The following is a 20,428-nucleotide window of genomic DNA, read 5'->3' as shown; positions in this document are numbered from 1 at the left end:
CCCCCAAATAGAGCAATCAGCTAGACCCTGAGTATGCGAACAGGACCCACCAACAGCTATCTGGGACCAATTAATTCCCTGTAGTGACTCAGAGCCCTCCCCATCTAGTGTCCTGCCTCCAGCTGTAGGGAGACAGGCTGAAGGGCCATGTGCCATGATAGGCATCGCATCAGACCTTCCCTCTCGGAACTTCTCAAGGTCAGCAATAAAAAGTTAAATTAAGTTGTTCAGATGGTCATCAACGGGGCATTCAGTGGACACTTTTCAAACAGCTGAAGGACATGGATTTTGCTGATGCTGGCACTCTCTTTTCACACCAACATGAAAGCATGGAAGAAAAGGTCACAACAATACCTAAAACTGCCTCAGTGACTGGACTGAGCATTAACATGGGAATGGATAAGACAATGAGGATCAACCAGGCAGAAAACATTACCACACTGGGGCCGTGTCTACACTAGCCCAAAACTTCGAAATGGCCATGCAAATGGCCATTTCGAAGTTTACTAATGAAGCACTGAAATACATATTCAGCAATTCATTAGAATGCCGGCAGCCACGGCACTTTGAAATTGACACAGCTCGCCACCACGCGGCTCTTACAGACGGGGCTCCTTTGTCTGTAAGGACAAAGAAAGGACCCTGGCAACTTCGAAATCCCCTTATTCCTAACAGCAGATAGGAATAAGGGGATTTCCAAGTTGCAGGGGGCCTGTCGAAAAGGAACCCTGTTTGGACGAGCTGCACGGCGGCAAGCTGCTTCAATTTCAAAGTGCCACGGCCGCCGGCATTCTAATGAGGTGCTGAATATGTATTTCAGTGCTTCATTAGTAAACTTCAAAATGGCCATTTGCATGGCCATTTCGAAGTTTTGGGCTAGTATAGACGTAGCCTGGGAGGGGATGAGCTGGAAGATGCGGAGCAGTTCACCTACTTGGGGAGTACTATGGGCAGAGATGGAGGAACAGAAAAGGCTATCAGTGCCAGCATAAGGAAAGCAAAAGCTGCATTCAAGACTCTGCATCCCATATGAAGTTCACAAATAATATCTGCGAAGATGAAACTGTGGCTCTTCAACACAAATGTGATGATCGTGCTCTTGTATGAATGTGAGACCTGGCACACAAAAAAGTCTTCAGCTCACAAGCTACAGACATTCATGCACAGATGCCTGAGGTACTTCCTTCACATCATATGGCAAGACGTGGTCACAAATGAGAAGCTTTGGAACAGAGCAGGACAAGGACCTATTGACATTGAAATCAAGAGAAGAAAGTGGGGGTGGCTAGGACACACTCTCAGAAAACCATCGTTCAGCATAGACAACAAGAAGTCCTGTAGCACCTTATAGACTAACAGATATTTTGGAGCATAAGCTTTCATGGGCAAAAACCCGCTTCATCAGATGCATGAGTTGGGGGTGGATTTCAGAGGGGTATTTAAAGAGTGGGGTCCCAGTAAAAGGGGGGGAGGCAGAACTGACAAGGTCTATTCAGCAAGGTGGAAATAGCCCCTTATCAGAAGTGTGTACCAAAAGAGTTAAAAAAACAAGTCAGATCAGACAGGAGGATATGGGCCCATTGTCAGAATCTAATGGGGAAATATTAACATCCTGGGCAGAGAAGATGTTTTTGTAAGGGGCAAGCCGCTCCCAGTCTCTGTTTAATCCTTGGCTGATGAAGTCAAATTTGCAAATAAATTGCAGTCCAGAGATTTCTCTCTCCATTTGATTTTTGAAATGTCTTTGTTTTAGGACTGCTACTTTTAAATCTGTTACTGAGTGTCCAGGGAGATTGAAGTGCTCTCCCACAGATTTCTGTACATTACCATTCCTCATGTCTGATTTATGTCAGCTGGGGCTCCCACTTTTACTGGGACCCCAGTCTTTAAATACCCCTCTGAAACCCTCCCCCCATGCATCTGAGGAAGCAGGTCTTTGCCCACAAAAGCTTATGCTCCAAAATATCTGTTAGTCTATCAGGTGCCACAGGACTTCTTGTTGTTCTTGAAGATACAGACTAACATGGCCATCTCTCTGATACTTATCATCCAGCATAGTCCATCAAGCTCTCACATGGAATCCGCAAGGAAGACGCAAAAGAGGAAGACCTCGGCCAATGTGGAAAAGGTCTAGTGGGATTGAAGGACAACAACAGGGTACTCCTGGAGCCAGCTAGAAGTTTTGTCCCATGACAGAATGAAGTGGAGGAGACTTGCAGATGACCTGTGCTCCACCCAGAGTACAAGGGTTTAAATCAAGTCAAGAGTGATTCCTGAGAACTCTACTAGTAACAGCGTCTCGCCTGAAATTCACCTTTCTGTCTGACATGAGGTAGGCTTTCCTCTAACCACTTCATTTTTCTCCTTTCAGTGCTCATATTAATCCCCATCTTCTCCAATGGAGCCAATAGCTTCTCCTGTGGACCTATGTCACATCCCTCACTGACAGCCAGCTAGAGTTGAACAAGGAGCAATGGTCTGAAGTTACAGAAGGAGAGGTGTAGGTGGGACATTAGGAAAAACTATTTCCTGAGGAGGGTGGTGAAGCACTGTTATACCGAGACAGGTGGTGGAATCTCCATCCTAGAGGTTTTTAAGTCCCGGATTGACCAAGTCCTGGCTGGGATGATTTAGTTGGGGTTGATCCTGCTTTAGGCAGGGGGCTGGACTCGATGACCTCCTGAGGTCCCTTCCAGCCCTAGGATTCTATTATTCTATTCTATAACAGCAACGAAGGGTCCTGTGGCAGCTTATAGACTAACAGAAAAGTTTTGAGCATGAGCTTTCGTGAGCACAGACTCACTTCTTCAGATGCTGGTCTATTCTATTCTATGATTCCTTTTCTATTCTATTCTATTATGATTCTATTCTATTCTATGATTCCTTTGTGTGAAAGTGCAGTTACCCTCTCGCAGAATGCTGTTAATAACATCTTACTTACCACCACTGGAATCCTACAATTGAAACAAATGCGGAAACTTGTACAGTTACTCTGTCATTTCAGCCACTTACTTTGTGAAGTTCACCAAACTCTGAATGGACCGTTTCACTTCAGAAACACGGGAACAGCCCTTTCTTACCTTATCCCTGTGAATCGCTCTGTTTATAAGCTAAATTCTGACTCCTTGACTAAAGACACAAACTGGGGGCAGGCTCAGTCTCATATGGAGAACTCTGCATTGCACACGCAGGTTGCCTACCCAAAGTTTGCAGTTTTGGGGCTAAGGGGCAATGAGCTCCCCTGCCCCTCCTCCAGCTGCACCCACATTACCCAGGGGAACAGTTCATGGAAGCATCTGGTGGATTCTCCATCACTGGCTGCTTCTCTAGCAGCTTTGCTCTAGGTATGATTGAGTGACTGGTCTCTGGCCTGGGATATCCAGGAGGTCCAACTGGGTGATCACAATGGTCCACAACAGGGAAATGAACTCAGCTGTCTTGGGTCCAACTTCATACTCAGACCTCTGGGCCACCCACAACTCTGCTAAGCTCCTGAGGTACAACTCCCTTCCCATTGGCATCACCCGGAGTCAGGTGAACTCCGCCATGAAGCCACTGCAAGCTCCATGCCAGTCCCAAGCCTGGATGATGGAGGAGGGTTGGTCAGATGTGTGTCGATGCGCTGACCATTGAACAACAATACAAATGAAATCTGATGCCAGTACAACTAAATGTTAAAAGATGCCAGCTCAGATGTCGCCCGGATAAACAAGGTCCACGATACCTATCGAGTGATCGGGGCTGGGTCAATAATTTGGCTATTGAAAGAAAATTACAGCTAATACATATGCTATCCATTGGAATATGGAACGTTCGAACACTATGGGCAACTGGAAAATTAGAGCTGCTTCGGAAGGAGATGGAGAGATACCAATGTGATATACTTGGACTGGCAGGGTGCATCTACACTTCCATTCCTCTTGTGAAGGAGATATACAAATGAGGTAAATCAAAAATGCAAATGATGTATAAATGTGCGTATTTGGCACCTCATTTGCATATTCACATTTCAAAAGAGCTTCTTTCAAAAGAAGAAAGCCAGTGTAGACGCTGTTCTTTCAAAAGTAAACCCATCTTCGAAAGAATCCTTCTTTGCTTTATTTAATGGGAAGAAGGATACTTTTGAAGATGTGACTTACTTTCTAAAGAGCAGCGTCTGCACTGGCCTTCTTCTTTCAAAAGAAGCTCATTTGAAATTAGAATATGCAAATGAGGTGCCAAATATGCACATTTATACAAGGAGCTGATAGAAGAGGTAGCTGAGCCGTTAGCTCTCATTTTTGGAAAGTCATGGGAGACAGGAGAGATTCCAGAAGACTGGAAGAGGGCAAATATAGTGCCCATCTACAAAAAGGGGAACAAGAACAACCCAGGAAATTACAGGCCAGTCAGATTAACTTCTGTGCCAGGAAATGTAATGGAGCAGGTAGTTAAGGAAGTCATCTGCAAGCACTTGGAAGGTAGTAAAGTGATAGGGAACAGCCAGCATGGTTTTGTAAAAAACAAATCATGTCAAACCAACCTGACAGCTTTTTCTGACACGATAATGAGACTCGTAGATAAGGGAGAAGCAGTGGATGTGGTATACCTAGACTTTAGTAAAGCATTTGATATGGTCTCGCATAATATTCTTATCGACAAACTAGGCAAGTCCAACTTAAATGGGGCTGCAATAAGGTGGGTGCATAACTGGCTGGCTAATCGTATCCAGAGAGTAGTTGTTAACGGTGCTCAATCCCGCTGGAAAAGCATAACAAGTGGGGTTCCGCAGGGGTCTGTTTTGGGACCAGTTCTGTTCAATATCTTCATTAATGATTTGGATATTGGCATAGAAAGTACGCTTATTAAGTTTGCAGATGATACCAAGCCGGGAGGGGTTGCAACTACCTTGGAGGATAGGGTCATAATTCAGAATGATCTAGATAAATTGGAGAAATGGTCTGAAGTAAACAGGATGAAGTTTAATAAAGATAAATGTAAGGTGCTGCACTTAGGAAGGAATAATCTGTTTCACACATACAGAACGGGAAAAGAATGTCTAGGAAGGAGTACAGCAGAAAGGGATCTAGGGGTTCTAGTAGATCACAAGTTAAATATGAGTCAACAGTGTGATGCTGTTGCAAAAAAAGCAAACATGATTCTGGGATGCATTAGCAGGTGTGTTGTGAACAAGACACGAGAAATCATTCTTCCGCTCTACTCTGCGCTGGTTAGGCCTCAGCTGGAATATTGTGTCCAGTTCTGGGCACCCCAATTCAAGAAAGATGTGGAGAAATTAGAGAAGGTCCAGAGGAGAGCAACTAGAATGATAAAAGGTCTGGAGAACATGACTTATGAAGAAAGGCTGAAAGAATTGGGCTTGTTTAGCTTGGAAAAGAGAAGATTGAGGGGGGACATGATAGCGGTTTTCAGCTATCTTAAAGGGTGTCATAAGGAGGTGGGAGAAAACTTGTTCTTCTTGGCCTCTGAGGAGAGAACAAGAGGCAATGGACTTAAGCTGCAGCAAGGGAAGTTTAGGTTGGACATTAGGAAAAAGTTCCTAACTGTCAGGGTGGTCAAGTACTGGAATAAGTTGCCAAGGGAAGTTGTGGAATCTCCCTCGCTGGAGATATTTAAGAACAGATTAGATAAATGTCTATCAGGGATGGTGTAGATAGTGGTCGGTCCTGCCGTCGGGGCACGCGACTGGACTCGATGGCCTCTCGAGGCCCCTTCCGGTCCTAGTGTTCTATGATTCTATGATTCTATATGCAAATGTATACATCATTTGCATTTTCAAATTACCTCATTTGCATACCTCTTTTGAAAGAGGAGTGCAAGTGTAGATGCACCCCCAGAGATGCATAGGACAGCATCAGGAGAGATATGCGGTTGTGAAGTAATTTGGTCAGGAAACAAAATGAAGCATGAGGCGGGAGTTGGATTCCTTCTTAGCAAAATAGCTAGCAGAACATTATTAGGATACAAACCGATGAGTGCAAGAATACAAACCGGTGAGTGCAAGAATGATGGTAGTGAGATTCGAAGTAAAACCGTTCAACATCTCAGTCATTCAGGGGTATGCACCCATGTCGGACCGTATGGAGGAAGAGATTCTATAAAGGCTTGACAAAGACGGTGGAGGAGATACTAAAGAAAGATGTGTTGATCATCGGAGGAGATTGGAATGTGAAGGTTGGAACAGATAACGAAGGTTGGGTGAGAGTCATGGGCATGTTTGGATATGGAGAAAGAAACGAATGAGGTGAGAAACTGCTAGAGTTTGCTACAGAGCATGAGATGGTGATCTGCAACACGAGATTCCAACAAAAGGACTGTAGGAAGTAGATGTGATGATCAAATAACGGGAAGTCCAAGAACATGATAGATATGATTTTGATAAGAAGATGGATAACATCAGTACAGCACTGCCGAACTTTCCAAAGAGCGGATACAGACCACAGTCTCGTGGTTGCAAACATCAAGATAAAACTCAAAAGAAAATGTAAGACACAGTTTAAAAAAAGGAGAGACGGGGCGAGGCTATGTGAGGAAGAAACAGGGAATGCATACAGAGCAGCACTCAAAGAGAAGATAAAGAATATTGCCACAGAAAAAGACCTAAATAAAAGAGTCGCAGGGATAGCCATTGCTATAGAAAAGGCAATTGAGCAAAATGCTCCAGAAGAAGAAAAGATCAATAAGAAGTGGTTTACCCAGGAGACACTGAAGTTGGTTCAAGAGAACATAAGAACATAAGAACATAAGAATGGCCATACTGGGTCAGACCAAAGGTCCATCCAGCCCAGCATCCCGTCTGCCGACGGTGGCCAATGCCAGGTGCCCCAGAGAAGGAGAACAGAAGACAATGATCAAGTGATTTATCTCCTGCCATCCATCTCCTGCCCTTGTTCTGAAGGCTAGGGCACCATACTTTATCCCTGGCTAATAGCCATTTATGGACCTAACCTGCAAAAATTTATCAAGCTCTTTTTTAAACCCTAATAGAGTCCTGGCCTTCACAGCCTCCTCGGGCAAGGAGTTCCACAGGTTGACTGTGCGCTGTGTGAAGAAAAATTTCCTTTTATTAGTTTTGAACCTACTACCCATCAATTTCATTTGGTGTCCCCTAGTTCTTGTACTATGGGAAAAGGTAAATAATTTTTCTATATTCACTTTCTCCACACCAGTCATGATTTTATATACCTCTATCAGTGTTGAAGAGAGTGTTGAAGATCAGAAGAGATGTTTCTGAGATGGCAGAACAGCAATATAGGATGAAATGCAATGAGGTAAGGAAAGTAGCCAGAAAGGAGAAGGAGAAATGGTTAGAGGAGCAAAGTGAAGATATTGAGAGGTATTACGGCAAATGTAGGACCAGGGAGTTGTATAAAACAATTAGGAATATTAATAGGAAATGGCAACCAAAGCAGATGGCGATCAGAGATGAGAACGAAGTGCTCATGAACAGGGAGAAGATTGTGCAGCGATGGACAAGATAATGCACCGATCTATACAAATCACAGTTGGACCCGAGTGTCTCAGAGAGACTGATTGAAGAACTGAAGGACAGATCCCCCCGAGCATCGAGAGCAAGACCGATATTTCAAAGGAGGAAATAGAAAAAGCAGTGAAACGACTAAAGAACAACAAGAGCCCTGGAAAAGATAAGATCACTGGAAAGATGATCAAATACAGCAGAGAAAACATGATTCAGGAAATACACTGACTGTAATATAGCATGGAAAGAAGGGAAGGCACCTAAGGAATGGACAAGATCTGTGCTAGTGACAATACCCAAGGAAGGAAGTACATTGGAGTGCAAGAACTACAGAATGATTACCCTAACGAGTCATCTAGGTAAGGTGCTGATGATGATACTGACTGAGAGATTTAGATCGCAGATAGAAGAATACATAGCAGACGAGCAAGCGGGCTTCAGAAAAGATAGAAGTACCAGACAGCGGATATTGGCACTAAGACTGATAGAGGAGAAAGCTCGATGAAAGAATAAAAATGTATACACTTGCTTTGTTGATTTTCAGAAGGCATTTGACAGCATAGAGCATAAAGTGACTTGGGCAGTATTGGAATTATATGGAGTGCATAGAAGACTGATATGGTTGTTGAAGGATATCAGCGATAATGCGGAGGCAGCGGTGAGAACATAAGGGGAGTTGGGAAGTTGGTTTAAAACAAGTAGAGGTACGAGACAAGGAGATCCAACATCGTCAAGTATCTTCATTGCACATCTGGAGAAAGCGAGGGACAAGATCAAGGAAGAGATAGAAAGGATATCTGTGCATGGGGAAAGAATTAACAACTTGAGGTTTGCGGATAATATAGTTATCATTGAGGAAGATGAGGAGAAGCTAGCGAAAATGGTGTAGGTGTTAACTGATTATGAACATTGATAAAAACAATGGTATTTGGAGATAAGGAAATAGGAAGGAAGATCAGTGTTGAAGGCATTGAACTAGAAAATGTAGAGAAGTTCAGATATCTGGGGAGCAACGTATGATCTACTGTAAGAAGGAAATAGCGACTAGAATAGTGAAAGCAAGAGCCAGTTTGAAAGCAATGGATAAGATCTGGAAAAGCAAAGCAATTAGCTTAAGAACAAAGCTGAATGTCTTGAAACGTGTGTTTTCAGCAGCATGTTGTACAGATGTGAGACATGGGTGATAATGAAAGATTCAAAAAGAAGAATATTGGTGTTCAAAAGGTGTTGTTATAGAAAGATTCTGAGAATAGGATGGATGCAGAAGATCACCAATGAGGAAGATACAGCCAAAAGAGAACCTGCTGCAGAAAGTTATAAAATGGCAGCTTGAACTATTTGGGCATAACTGCAGAATGAACAATGAACGAAAAGTCAAGACCCTCATATCTGGCATAATGGATGGTTCGAATAGGAGAGGCAGACCCCACAGAGAATGGATAGATGATGTAGTAGATTGGTGCAGAGCTAGTCTACAGAAACTAAAGCACTCTGGACTGGACAGGGAAAGATGGAAGGAAATAGTGAGAGAGGCATCAGACACCAACGGGCGCTGAGCCCACGATTATTGATGATGATGCAGTCAGGTGGAGACCTGGGCTGAGTTTGGCCCCATTGCTGTATGGTTCTGTTCAGCCCCTGGTGGCCTCCTGACCCAGCTGCTAGGCTTGACCCGCTGACCTGTCTGTGGTACCTAGGGAAACACAGAGCCCTGATGCACCAGCATCTGACACTCACCAGCTCTGACGGACAAAAAGTGGAACTTGATCTCCCCTTGGAAAGTCAGTGGGGACTTCGGAGCCTGTCTGGTGGCTGGTACTCCTGAGAGCAGCGCTCTAGAAATCAGTGCCATTTAACTTGAGAGGTGAGCCCTGCAGCTCAGACCTTAACAACCACCTCCTCCAAGTCCTGCCCAGAGGGCAGACTGCTCGTCCCCTGGGCAGCCACTCTCAACTGCTGAGAGCACTGCACAGCTTTTGGCATGACCGCCCCCCCCCGCCTGGTGTTTGCACACTTGGGCTCAGACGGAAATTCAGGTACTAAAAGCTGAGCTAGTTGCCCTTTGAGATTCTGGGACAGCTCCATAGTTGGGGTAACTGATCATCGGCCAGTGACTGCAACCTGCAGCCTGGCCTCCCACACCGGCTGTACTAGCGCACTGCTGCGCTGCCCAGGAGTCACAGCTAGCTCGTCCCCTGCAGCTGCAGCACAGCATGTAACCTGCAGTGCTCCTGCAAGCACGACCCCACATATGCACTAGTTCGAATACAGCCCAGCACCTCAGGCATCACAGAACAGAGGTGCAAGAGCATCTCCAGAAAAGGATGTAGACGCATTGGAGTGGGTCCAGTGGAGGGCAAATGAAAATGATTAAGGGGCTGGAGCACATGACCTATGAGGAGCAGCTGAGGGACTTGGGCTTATTTAGTTTGCACAAGAGAAGACTGAGGGGTGATTTGATAGCGTCCTTCAACTTCCTGAAGGGGGGCTCTAAAAAGGATGGCGAGAGGCTGTCCTCAGTGGTGACAGATGGCAGAACAAGGAGCAATGGTCTCAAGTGACAGAGGGAGAGGTGTAGGTTTGATATTAGGGAAAACTATTTCACCAGGAGGGTGATGAAGCACTGGAATGCATTACCGAGACAAGTGGTGGAATCTCCATCCCCAGATGTTTTTAAGCCCCAGATTGACCAAGTCCTGGCTGGGATGATTTTAATTAGGGTTGATCCTGCTTTAGGCAGGGGGCTGGACTCAATGACCTCCTGAGGCCCCATCCAGCCCTATGATTCTATGAAATGTTATAAGGGTTTGGTTTGAACACAGGCCACACAATGCATATTTACCCTATCCTCTTTTTGAGAAACAACTGAAACTTTCCAAAAAAAAAACTCAGCCTCAAACTGAGACCCAGCCTGGAAGTGTTCAGCCTGAATTTGGGTGAAGTTATAAGCAACCCAAACCACGGCCTTAGGATGAAAAGTATTAAGCAACCTTAACTAACGGGACTGTTACTAGTACCGCCCAGGAGCATTTTCTTCTCCATGAACACAAACTGACTGAGCGGCAAACCCAGGGCAGAAAAACAAGCAGAAACCAGGCCACACAACTCACAGCTTCCACGCCAAGTCCCAGAATGTCACTGTGCAAGTGAAAAGGCAGCACACGCACACAACACAGCCTGTGGTAGCTGCACAGGCTGACGTGTGGGCCTCACAGGGCGGGGTACATGATACTGTGGTTTTCCTTGCTGTCCCTCAACCTACATGGTAGGGGCACTGCTGTAGCCTGTGGCGCCTCATAGTATCACAGAATCCTAGGTCTGGAAGGGACCTCAGGAAGTCATCTAGTCCAGCCCCCTGCTTTAAGCAAGATCAACCCCATCTAAGTCCTCCCAGCCAGGACCTTGTCAAGCCAGGACTTAGAAACCTCCAGGGATGGAGAATCCACCACCTCTCTAGGCAAAACATTCCAGTGCTTCACCACCCTCCTGGTGAAGTATTTTTTCCTAATATCCAACTTACACCTCTTCCTGTTCAACTTCAGACCATTGCTCCTTGTTCTGCCATCTGACACCACTGAGAACAACTTCCCTCTATCCTCTTTAGCACACCCCTTCAGGAAATTGAAGGCTGCTATTAAATCACCGCTCAGCCTTCTGTTCTGTAAACTAAATAAGCCAAAAATCCCTCAGCCTCTCCTCATAGGTCATGTGCTCCAGCCCCTTAATCATTTTTGTTGCCTTCCGCTGAATCTGCTCCAGCAAGTCCACATCCTTTTCATACTGGGGGGCCCAAAACTGGACACAATATTCCAGATGTGGCCTCATCAGTGATGAAGAGAGGGGACCAACCACTTCTCTAGATCTGCTCGAAGTGCTCCTCCTAATGCACCCCAAATATGCCGTTAGCCTTCTTGGCTACAAGGGCACACTGTTTACTCATATCCAGTATGGGGGTGCAGGGAGTGTGGCAGGGTGGAGAACCAGGGAGCTGCTACCCCACAGCTCTCCAAGGACTGCAGAGAGGCAAGCATCCTGGATTTTTGGACCTGCAAATCAGTAGGGGGTCTTCCAGACTTGGCTGCCTTCCCCAGAAGCCCCATTGTGGACAGGTGCAGCCTCTGCTTCTTGTTCTTCTGGGACCTCCGCCTTTCTCCTCCCTGCACGTCCCTTCTCCATTGGATGGAGAGACTGCCCCACTCGGCCCTTTGTCCTCCCCAGGCCTCTTCCTCCTCCTCAGGCACAGGTCTTCCGCAGGCAGGGAGGGGGATCCCTCAAGGCCTCGCTGGCAGACGCTACAGAGAAAACACTCAGGCAGCTCCCTGGATTTACTGGCACACTGGAATGGGGCATTTCCCAACTTCCTGACTTTACCCCTGACAAAATGTCTATATTGACCCTTTGGATTGGGGCATCTCCCCAGCCCCAGACATGGAGCGACTGGCCCATGGCAGGGAGAGTTTGGATGCATGAAACTAGGACATGTCAGTGACAATAACCCGGGTAGAGGTGCAGCCCTGGCCCCAAATGCTGGCACTGTGTCCATGGGTGGGTGTGGTTTTACCTCAGCTCTTGCTCCTGAGAGAAGTGAAGGGACTGAGCCCAGCTGCTGCCACCATCACACAGCGTCTGGGCCTCTGGTCTCCGCAGGGGTGCCAGTGGAGCTCGTCGCACATGGCAGTGTCCCATCACAAAAGAGGAGCTAGTGTCGCCATCTCTACAGCCCTTCTGACAAGGACGTCCGGCTCCTGTCCCTGCACTGTGGAGCTCTGTGTGCAGGGCATGTTGGCAGGGCCAGGTCTCTGCATTGCACCACAGAGGCAGTGTTGGCGATGCCTCTCAAATGATGTGTGTAGGCTGTCCAGGTTTCAGATTCACACAACAATGTTGGGAGAATAACGGCTTCATAAAGAAGCTCGGTGTCTGTTCGAATGTTGCGATCTTCAAAAACGCTGTGCTGTACGGCTGCACCAGCATGGCTTAGACAGTGTTAGATTTCTGCATTGTTACCTGCCTCAGATGAGAGATGACTTCCAAGGCAGATGAAATGGTCAACATTCTCCAGTACTTCTCTATTGATTTTAATAGACAGAACGTGTGGTACCTCATTTGGAGAGGGCCGATGGAGCGCTTTGGTCTTCCTGATGTTGAGTTTGAAACTAAGACACGTGTAAACGTCAGCAAACATGCTCAGGATAGTTTGAAGAACTTTCCAGAGTGGGCAAAAACTGTGTTGTCATCAGCTTACTGAAGTTCGATGACAGATGTGGTGGAAACCTTAATCTTAGCTTTTAGTCTGTGAAGCATGAACAGCTTTCCATCCAGTCTCTAAATGATTTCAACACCAGCTGAGTGCTCCCCAGCAATTAAATAAAAAATGATGGCAATAAAAGCCACAAACATAGCTAAGATGATGATGCAGCCCTGTTTGACTCCTGTTTGTATTTTGAAAGAGGCACTCTTGGAGCCAGTACTGCTCAGAACAGTCGGTTTCATGTTGTCATGAAGCAACTTTAGGACATTGATATATTTATCAGCACATCCACTCTTTGAAAGTACAATCCAGAGGCCATGGCAATTCAATGAATCAAAGGCTCTAGTTAGAGCAGTGAAAGCTGTGTACAATGGTTGGTTTTTCTCCTGACACGTTTCTTGTAGCTGCCATGCTGTGACAATCATTTCCACAATGTCAGCGGAAAGCACTCCGTGGCTCTGGTAGAACTTCTTTTGACAAGGACAGAAGCTGAGTTGCAAGGGTTCATGCAACAACTTTGCCTACTATGGCAAAGAGAGAAACGCCACAATAGTTTTCACAGTCTGTTTTACATCCTTTCTCAAAGAAGGTGGCAATAAGGGTGCCCCTCATTTCACTGGGTATCTCCTCAATTATCCAGATTTCAAGGATGAGCAGGTAAAGCTACAAAATTAGCTCCGGTCCACTATCTTTAAAGATTTCATCTGGGATCCCATCTGGACCTACTGCCTTGTTCATCTGCTTAATGGTGTTGTGTACCTCATGCACATTGGGAGGGTCTCCAAGCTCAAACCCAGGAGGTTGGTGGGATATTCACTCAATGACTTCATTCACAACCATGGAGTTACAGTTAAGAAGATCTTCAATATGTTCTTTCCAGTGAGAATTATTGGCTTTCCTGCCTTTCAGAAGCGTGGTTCCATCTTTATCATGAAGGTGATTCATGTCATAACAAGCTGGCCCATAGATAGCCTTATAGCGCTTAAGAAACCATATGTGTTGTGGATGTCTGTGAGATGTTGGAGTTCTTGCACTTTCTCAGTCCACCATTTGTTCTTGAGTTCCCTGGTTTTACGCTGGATGTCCGTCCTCACAAGGGCATGAGCTTCTCTCTTTGTATTACAATTTAGATTGTTCTGCCAAGTTCAAAATGCCATTCTCGTCTTACTGATGAGTTTGATTTCAGCATCATTCTCGTCAAACCAGTCCTGATGTTTTCTGGTTTGGCAGCCTGTGGTTTCCTCACAGGCACTGATGATTACAGCTTGCAGCTGGCTCCCGTGTTCCTCGATTTCTTCTCAAAATGCTGATGGAAACTTTTCTTCTAAGATTGCTTGGAAGTGGTCATGTTTAATGAGTCCTTCAGATCTTGAACCTACAGCTTCTGTCTGACCTGCTTCTTTTGCAGCTTCCATTTGGAGGTGATCTTAATTTTCATTGTGGCTCTTATAAAGTGATGATCAGTCCAGAAATCATCAGCACTTGTCATTGCTCTTGTGCGAAGTACATCATTGAGATCTCAAGCACAAACTATGATCCAATCAAGAAAATGCCAGTGCTTTGACCATGGGTGTCCCCCAAGATGTTTTCAACTTGCTCTTTTGTCAGTAAAGGGTGTTCATGATAAGTTCATGTTCACCACAGTTGGTCAAGAGCAGAATTCCATTTGAGTTACTTTTGCCATCTCCTTTCCCAATTGTTCCTTTCCACAGGTCTGAGCCTCGCCCAACACATGCATTGAAATCCCCCAGAAGAATGATCTTACCTTCTCCAGGGGTCTCCAATAAAATGGTTTCCATGTGAGAGTAGAAATCTTGCTTTACATCCTCATCAGCGTCCATTGTTCATGCATAGGCACTCACAGTAGTTGCCTGTTGGTTTTTAGAGTGTCACAGTGGGAGTGTCATGAGCGGCTTATTGATGCCAGCTGGTACCTCGGAGAGGCACCTGAGGAGCTTGTACTTTATAGCAAAGTCCACTCCATGCAATGGAGGTTCATCCAAAGATTTTCCCTTCCAGAAGTAGGTGTATCCTCCTCTCTCCTCCTTCACCTTTCCTTCACCAGCTCTTCTAGCTTAGGACAAGACAGCGATTTTGATGTTAAACTGACTCAATTCACGAGCAGTGATAACTGCAGGTTGCTCTGGCTGGTCACTGTGCAAGTTCTCCACTGGGACCAGGGTACGTATGTTTCAAAATTAAAAGGTTTCTTACATTTTCATCAGTTGTGATGGTGACCCTGCTGAATGCAGCTGTCTACCCAAGAGAAACAGTGGCACCACCTCCTTTTCGGCCACCTTTTCTAGCCCCCTCATGTGGAGTGAGCAGAAAGGGTCTTAAAAAGCACTGCTAAGTTATGGGTGCAGCTGCCAAAATGCTCAACCTGCCTCAGTCCTCAAGCAAGACAACTGCATCACACACCCAGCACCAGTGTGTCACTCTGTGACTAGGAACTTCTCACTGTCCTGTTCCCCACACCACTCACAAATTGCCGCTGGATGTCTGCCTTGTGCAGGTGTTGTTTTCCCAAAACAGGAGGTTGCTGGTGTGGGACTTTTAAAGTGGGGAGACTGGTGCACTATAGTCACCACGCCGCTCTTGACAGATAGAGGACTTGTAACCAATGGCACGGCCACCACGATGATTGGATATCCTCTATCAGCTGCAGCCTTCGTTGGCCAATATTGCACAACAGTTTCACCTCCATCATGCAGTTATCCTCCATCTGCTTTGTCACTGAGGACTTCTTGGATCTCACTTTGTCCAGAACCTTGCCCATGACTTTCTGCCATGGGTGACCCCACAGGAGTACATGACTCCCGGCAGCATTGCTCTGAGTGTCACTGAATATGCAAGCCTCCCTGTCACTATGAGGGGGTGATCCATGGAGAGGTGTGTGAGGGTAACAGGCAGACCATTACAGGCTACAGCCCAGCACTTCCTGCACCATGGGCCCTAAGCACGGCACCCCATACCTTGTTACTGCCCCTTAGCCATGACAGGGAGGAGCCCAGCCCTGCTGCAGCCCCGGCTGCTGGCTCAGCAGTGTACAGGACCTGGCTGGGAGCTTGGTGGTTCCCGAATGGCACAGATCTGGCCAACCCTCCCTGCTCTCGCTGCACCAGCAGAAGGATGGGCCAGCAGGGTCGGGGAGAGCACTGTCAAAGCACAGCCACAATCATGGAATCCTAGGGCTGGAAGGGACATTTGGAGGTCATCAACCCCCTGGCTGCAGTGGGGCAGCCCATGGCCAGGGGCCCTCGGGAGTGCAGGACCTCAGAGATCCTACACAGCTACCTTTGCACAGGGCCAGGCCTGGGGACGGGGCACAACTGCAATGGTGACACGGGTGGGCATGTGAGCCCTATCCTGGCACAGGACCTGGGGTGCATGGCCTGAAGGTTGCCTCAATTCCTGGGACTCGGGGTTTGATTTGCAAAAGTGCACAGAGCTCTTGGTTGCTCTATTACTGCCCTGCCTGGAAGGCAGCCAGCCCTAGGGGCACTTGGCACCCGTCAATCAGCTAGGCCTGGGGATGCATGGCCCCACCCCCTGTCAATCATCCAGGAGTGGGGGTGCTTGGCCATGCCCCCCATCAATCAGCCTGGCCTGGGGCACTCTCCCTGGCCCCACCTGTCAGACTGATGCTGCATTCCCCAAAGTGGAGGCACCCCAAGGGCCCTCACTTGGCATCTGCACCTGGCCCTCTCCAAGAGCCGGGCCCGGTGAGCGTTCAGTACTGACAGGCTCGGTCCCTGCTGAGCCCATCCGGAACTGGGGGAATGTGGCTCGGTGCCAGTTCCTACCCCCACCTCCCCGGCTGGGTCAGTACCAGAGGGACCCATGTGCGCAGAGCAGCATGTGCCTCTGGCATCACTCAGGGGAGAGGGAGCCCCATGGGTCAGCCCATCTCTCGTGGGGCTCAGAGACGAACGCAGCGCCTCCCTGCACAGAGACGGAAATGCCGGGGCTGTCAGCAAGGAGGGGCTGTGCCACATGTCTGGCCGTAGTGCTGGGTTGAGATGGGCGCATCTGGTCGCCCCGTCTCCTCACACGAGCGCCAGGGACAAGGCTCTCACAGTTCAACTGCCCCACCCCAGCAAAGGACAGACTCCAGCGTGTGGGGAGCCTGTGGCACTGTCTGCCACAGGAAGTCATTGAGACTGAAAGCTTAACGTGATTGAACAAGCGATTGGACAGAAGATAATGCTGAGGTCAAAGGGGTGGGGAGATTCAATCTCCTGGGGTGCAGCCTCTGCCGACTGGAGCCCGAATGCATGGGGGCAGCCCTGGGCAGAGGCAGGATGCAGGTGGACGGCCCAGCCAGGCCGGGCTTGTGCAACACACCCAGTGTCTGCCAGAGGAATTTCCAAGCCAGCCCTCACCCTGTTTGTCCCTCTGTCCAGGGGGAGCCTGCTAATGGCAGTCAGGCAAGCGGGGCCCAGGTTAATGCCCCCTTCCAACCCAGGGGTTCAAGGAAACCTGCCTGAGAGAGACATGATGCCCCAGGACGGGCAGCCTCCTGCTCCCTTCTCCTTCCACATCCACCCTGCCCCAGATACTGCAGGAGGTGGGAATATGGCCTACCCCAGGCACGGGGCTTCTTGGTCAATAGGCGCCCCAACCACCATGGGAGGGGGCCCCAGCTCCCCCCCACCCCCGGAAGGCAGGGGCCAAGGCAAGAAGAGGCAGGACTTAGGGCAGTCAGCCCTGGGGGTCCCCCAGGCTCCCTCAGAGCCGCGTGTGGAGCCAGGGCACAGTGCTGCCGAGGTGTTTCAAAGGCCTGCCCGTTGCCCCTCCCGCTCAGCAGGCCTGGGTGACCCACAGAGCATGGATCCAAGGAGTGGGGCAGGCATGACTGCTCACTCACTTTGTCAGAGCTCTGAATCCATCCCCCAGCCACCAGACAGGCAGAACACCGGTTGCTGTGAGCCCAGGAGATGAAGCGCTTCTCCAAACCAGGGAACAGCTCCACATGGCTTTGGGCCTTTCAGAAGTGACTAGCAGGGGCCGTGGCAGCTAGTCACACCTGGCGCCTTGGAAACCCCCACGCCTAGGGCCTGACATGAAGCCCCCAGCCCAGCCCAGGACTGCTCATTAATTGCCCTGAGAGGTGAGGAGCTGACTACAAGCATCACCCCTTTAATAATGCTAAGAGCTGAGCCAGACCAGGGAGTGCTCTGATGGTTTCTGTCCATATGCAGAATAAATTTTGCTATGTGCATCCAGGCATGTGCAGATGTGCACCACCACTAGAAACACAGGCTGCCAGCTGCTTCGCCAATCAGCTGGGCGGCACCTGACTCCCTCCTGGTCAGCTGCCCAAGTGCTCAGCTCACAAGGAGTGCTGCAGCACAGATCCCAAAACAGTTTGCTGCAACACTTGCCAGCCACTCAAGCCTCTAGACTCCAGAGACATCCGCAGATGAGATCAACCCCAACGTGCTAACCTTACATGCCTCAGTGCACAGCAAAGCTGGCCCCTGAATGACAGAGCAATGTAGACAGGAGCAACGGATGCCCCAGTGGAGAGCCAGCCTGAGGCCCGGGACACCATCAGAACTGCAACTGCATTAGCCGTACTGCAGCTCTCTGATCCAACAGTGGCTCACGCCTGCCGACCTGCAGAAACATTCAGCCTTCAGTGGGTTCCTGTGGTCACACTCTTTCCTCACGGGAGCTGCCAGGCGACAGGGGAACCTGCCCGCCAGGCCTGGGAGTAACACCAACAGACACGCACCCCTAGATGGGCTCAGCTGCCCACACAGCGGTGGGCCACTGCAAGCCGCCGTCCTGCATTCTCGTTCCCTGGCAGCAGCCCGTGGGAAATCTAGGTCTGTCAAAGCGCTTCCCGCCCCGAGAACTTTCTGCTCATCTACGGCGTGGCTGGTCATTGCTCAGTAGCACACGGGGTGGTTACCTGCAGGTCACATCTTGACAGCGCCTTGCCGGCAGGTCACTCCAGAGACATCATACCCATCATCCCTAGTGCATCCCCCAGTGCTCTGAGGCCTGCTTTGTGTTGCTGTAGAGCAGCTGCCGCCGCCCCACAAGGCCGGCAGTGCTAGAACCTGCTTCTGGCGGCGCAGGCTGGTGACTGAAACTGGTCTCGACTTGCCTCCAGCTCAGTGCCTCGCTTCCTGTTGAACAATCCTGAGAGCAAATTCGCAGAACTGAGATTCTCACCCACTTCCTCCCAGCCAGAGGCTCCGGTGAGCAGAGCAGTGCAGGCAACAGCTGTGCAGAAAACTTTCTGCGACCCCCAGGCGAGCCAATCCCAGCCCAGGGCCAGCTCTTCCTATGGGGCTTGAAACTGGCCAGTCCCAAGAGTGCCGCTTTCCTCCGGCTCCCCTACCAGCTCCCAACAAGACTGGGTGGGATCGGATCACGCCACGTTAGGAATGAGGGCTGGGGGCAGCGCCCAGCCCCAGGGAGGAAGGCTTTGATGCGCCTGCGTTTACCGGGGAACTGGGAGGAAACAGAAGCCCTTTGCAGCCAGTCCCAGAATGTCCCTTCCTGTTTCCCCTCTGGCATTTTGAGGGCATCCTGCAGCTTCTCCCTTCTTCCTGGGGGAAGCCAGTCAGAAAGGGAGGGAGTCAGCCCAGGCGAGCAAGTGGCTTCCCATGTTCCCAGGATTTGTGCCAAGCTAAACTGAGGGGGGGCTGGGGGGCGGGCACTGGTGCCTCTTTCTCTTCCCACCTCCAGGAGCAGAGGCTGTAGTCAGGAAGCTCCCCCCCCTCGCCCCCAGGAGATGGGGGTGGGGACAGGCCAGCGCAAGGCTGCATTGGCTTGTTCAGTATCATTTGACTCAGACCCCAACTGCCCAGTCAGGCCCTGCCCTGAATTCAGGCCAGCAGGCACCTTTCTGCCTGCCCCTTTGCTCAAGACCACCCCCCAAGCAGGGTTCCCAGTGATTTTTAGCCATCTGTGGGCAGAATAAACTTTGTTATGTGCACCAAGTCATGTGCAGCTGTGCACCACCAATAGACGCCCACACTGCCAGCTGTGGGCACTCTGCTAATCAGCTGGGTGGGAACTGACTCTTTCCTGGGCTCAGCTTGCGGCGAACACTGCTTCCCCCCCGGCCCTGGCCTCACAGGCACCAGTGCTGGCCAACGTCAGGGCCACCTGAAAGCCCAGCTTTGTGCTGCGCCACTCATGCAGTTCATTTGCCCTCTGCCTCATCTGAGCACGGGCAACTGGGCCAGTGCTTGGCCCATGCAGGATGGATGTGGACAGGTCTGAGCTGCCACTGCTGCAAGGGGCAGCCAGGCTGATTCTGGGGGAGTTTGACAACCAAGGGGTTAAGTCTGCTTTGCTGCAGCTGAGCCCCTTTCCCACCCAGCCAGGAAGCAGCCTGGGGAGGACCGGAGGAAGCACCTTCATTCCAGGGAAGAGAGGTTCCGGCTGCAGGAAGCCTGTGGCTGGGAGGTGGGGCTGCCTGTGCAGCAGCAGGCTCCAGGCAGGTCCATTGCTCCAGCCATCAGCATTCACTTCCCTCGTTCCATCCTGGTCTGGGGCCCCATATGCGACCCAAGCGCAGCATCCCCAGAGCCAGGAGCCATCTCCCTCCTCCACCAGCCTCCATTGCCACCTCAGTCCCCTGGGCACTCCTCAACAGGCCAGAGCTCTTGCTGCCACCAGCCAGGTAGGCCCAGACTGGGGCCATCTGACGGAACCATTTGAACAAGGGGGTC

The 20,428-nt window shown here is 49.4% G+C and overlaps 1 protein-coding gene across 1 annotated transcript in view; it reads right to left on the bottom strand.

Annotated features, from left to right (window-relative positions):
* ARHGAP27 (Rho GTPase activating protein 27) overlaps positions 1 to 19,091 on the bottom strand; it is an 81,392-nt gene extending 62,301 nt beyond the window's left edge. The window contains exon 1 of the mRNA XM_074978860.1: positions 18,652 to 19,091. The gene's annotated coding sequence lies outside the window, so the exon portion shown is untranslated. The remainder of the gene's footprint in view (positions 1 to 18,651) is intronic.
* Between the last annotated feature and the right edge of the window lie 1,337 nt (positions 19,092 to 20,428).

The sequence above is a fragment of the Carettochelys insculpta genome, chromosome 28 (assembly GCF_033958435.1).
Source record: "Carettochelys insculpta isolate YL-2023 chromosome 28, ASM3395843v1, whole genome shotgun sequence".
Classification (NCBI taxonomy): domain Eukaryota; kingdom Metazoa; phylum Chordata; order Testudines; family Carettochelyidae; genus Carettochelys; species Carettochelys insculpta.
Note: the sequence above shows the minus strand (reverse complement) of the source record. Positions and strands in the feature narration are given on the sequence as shown.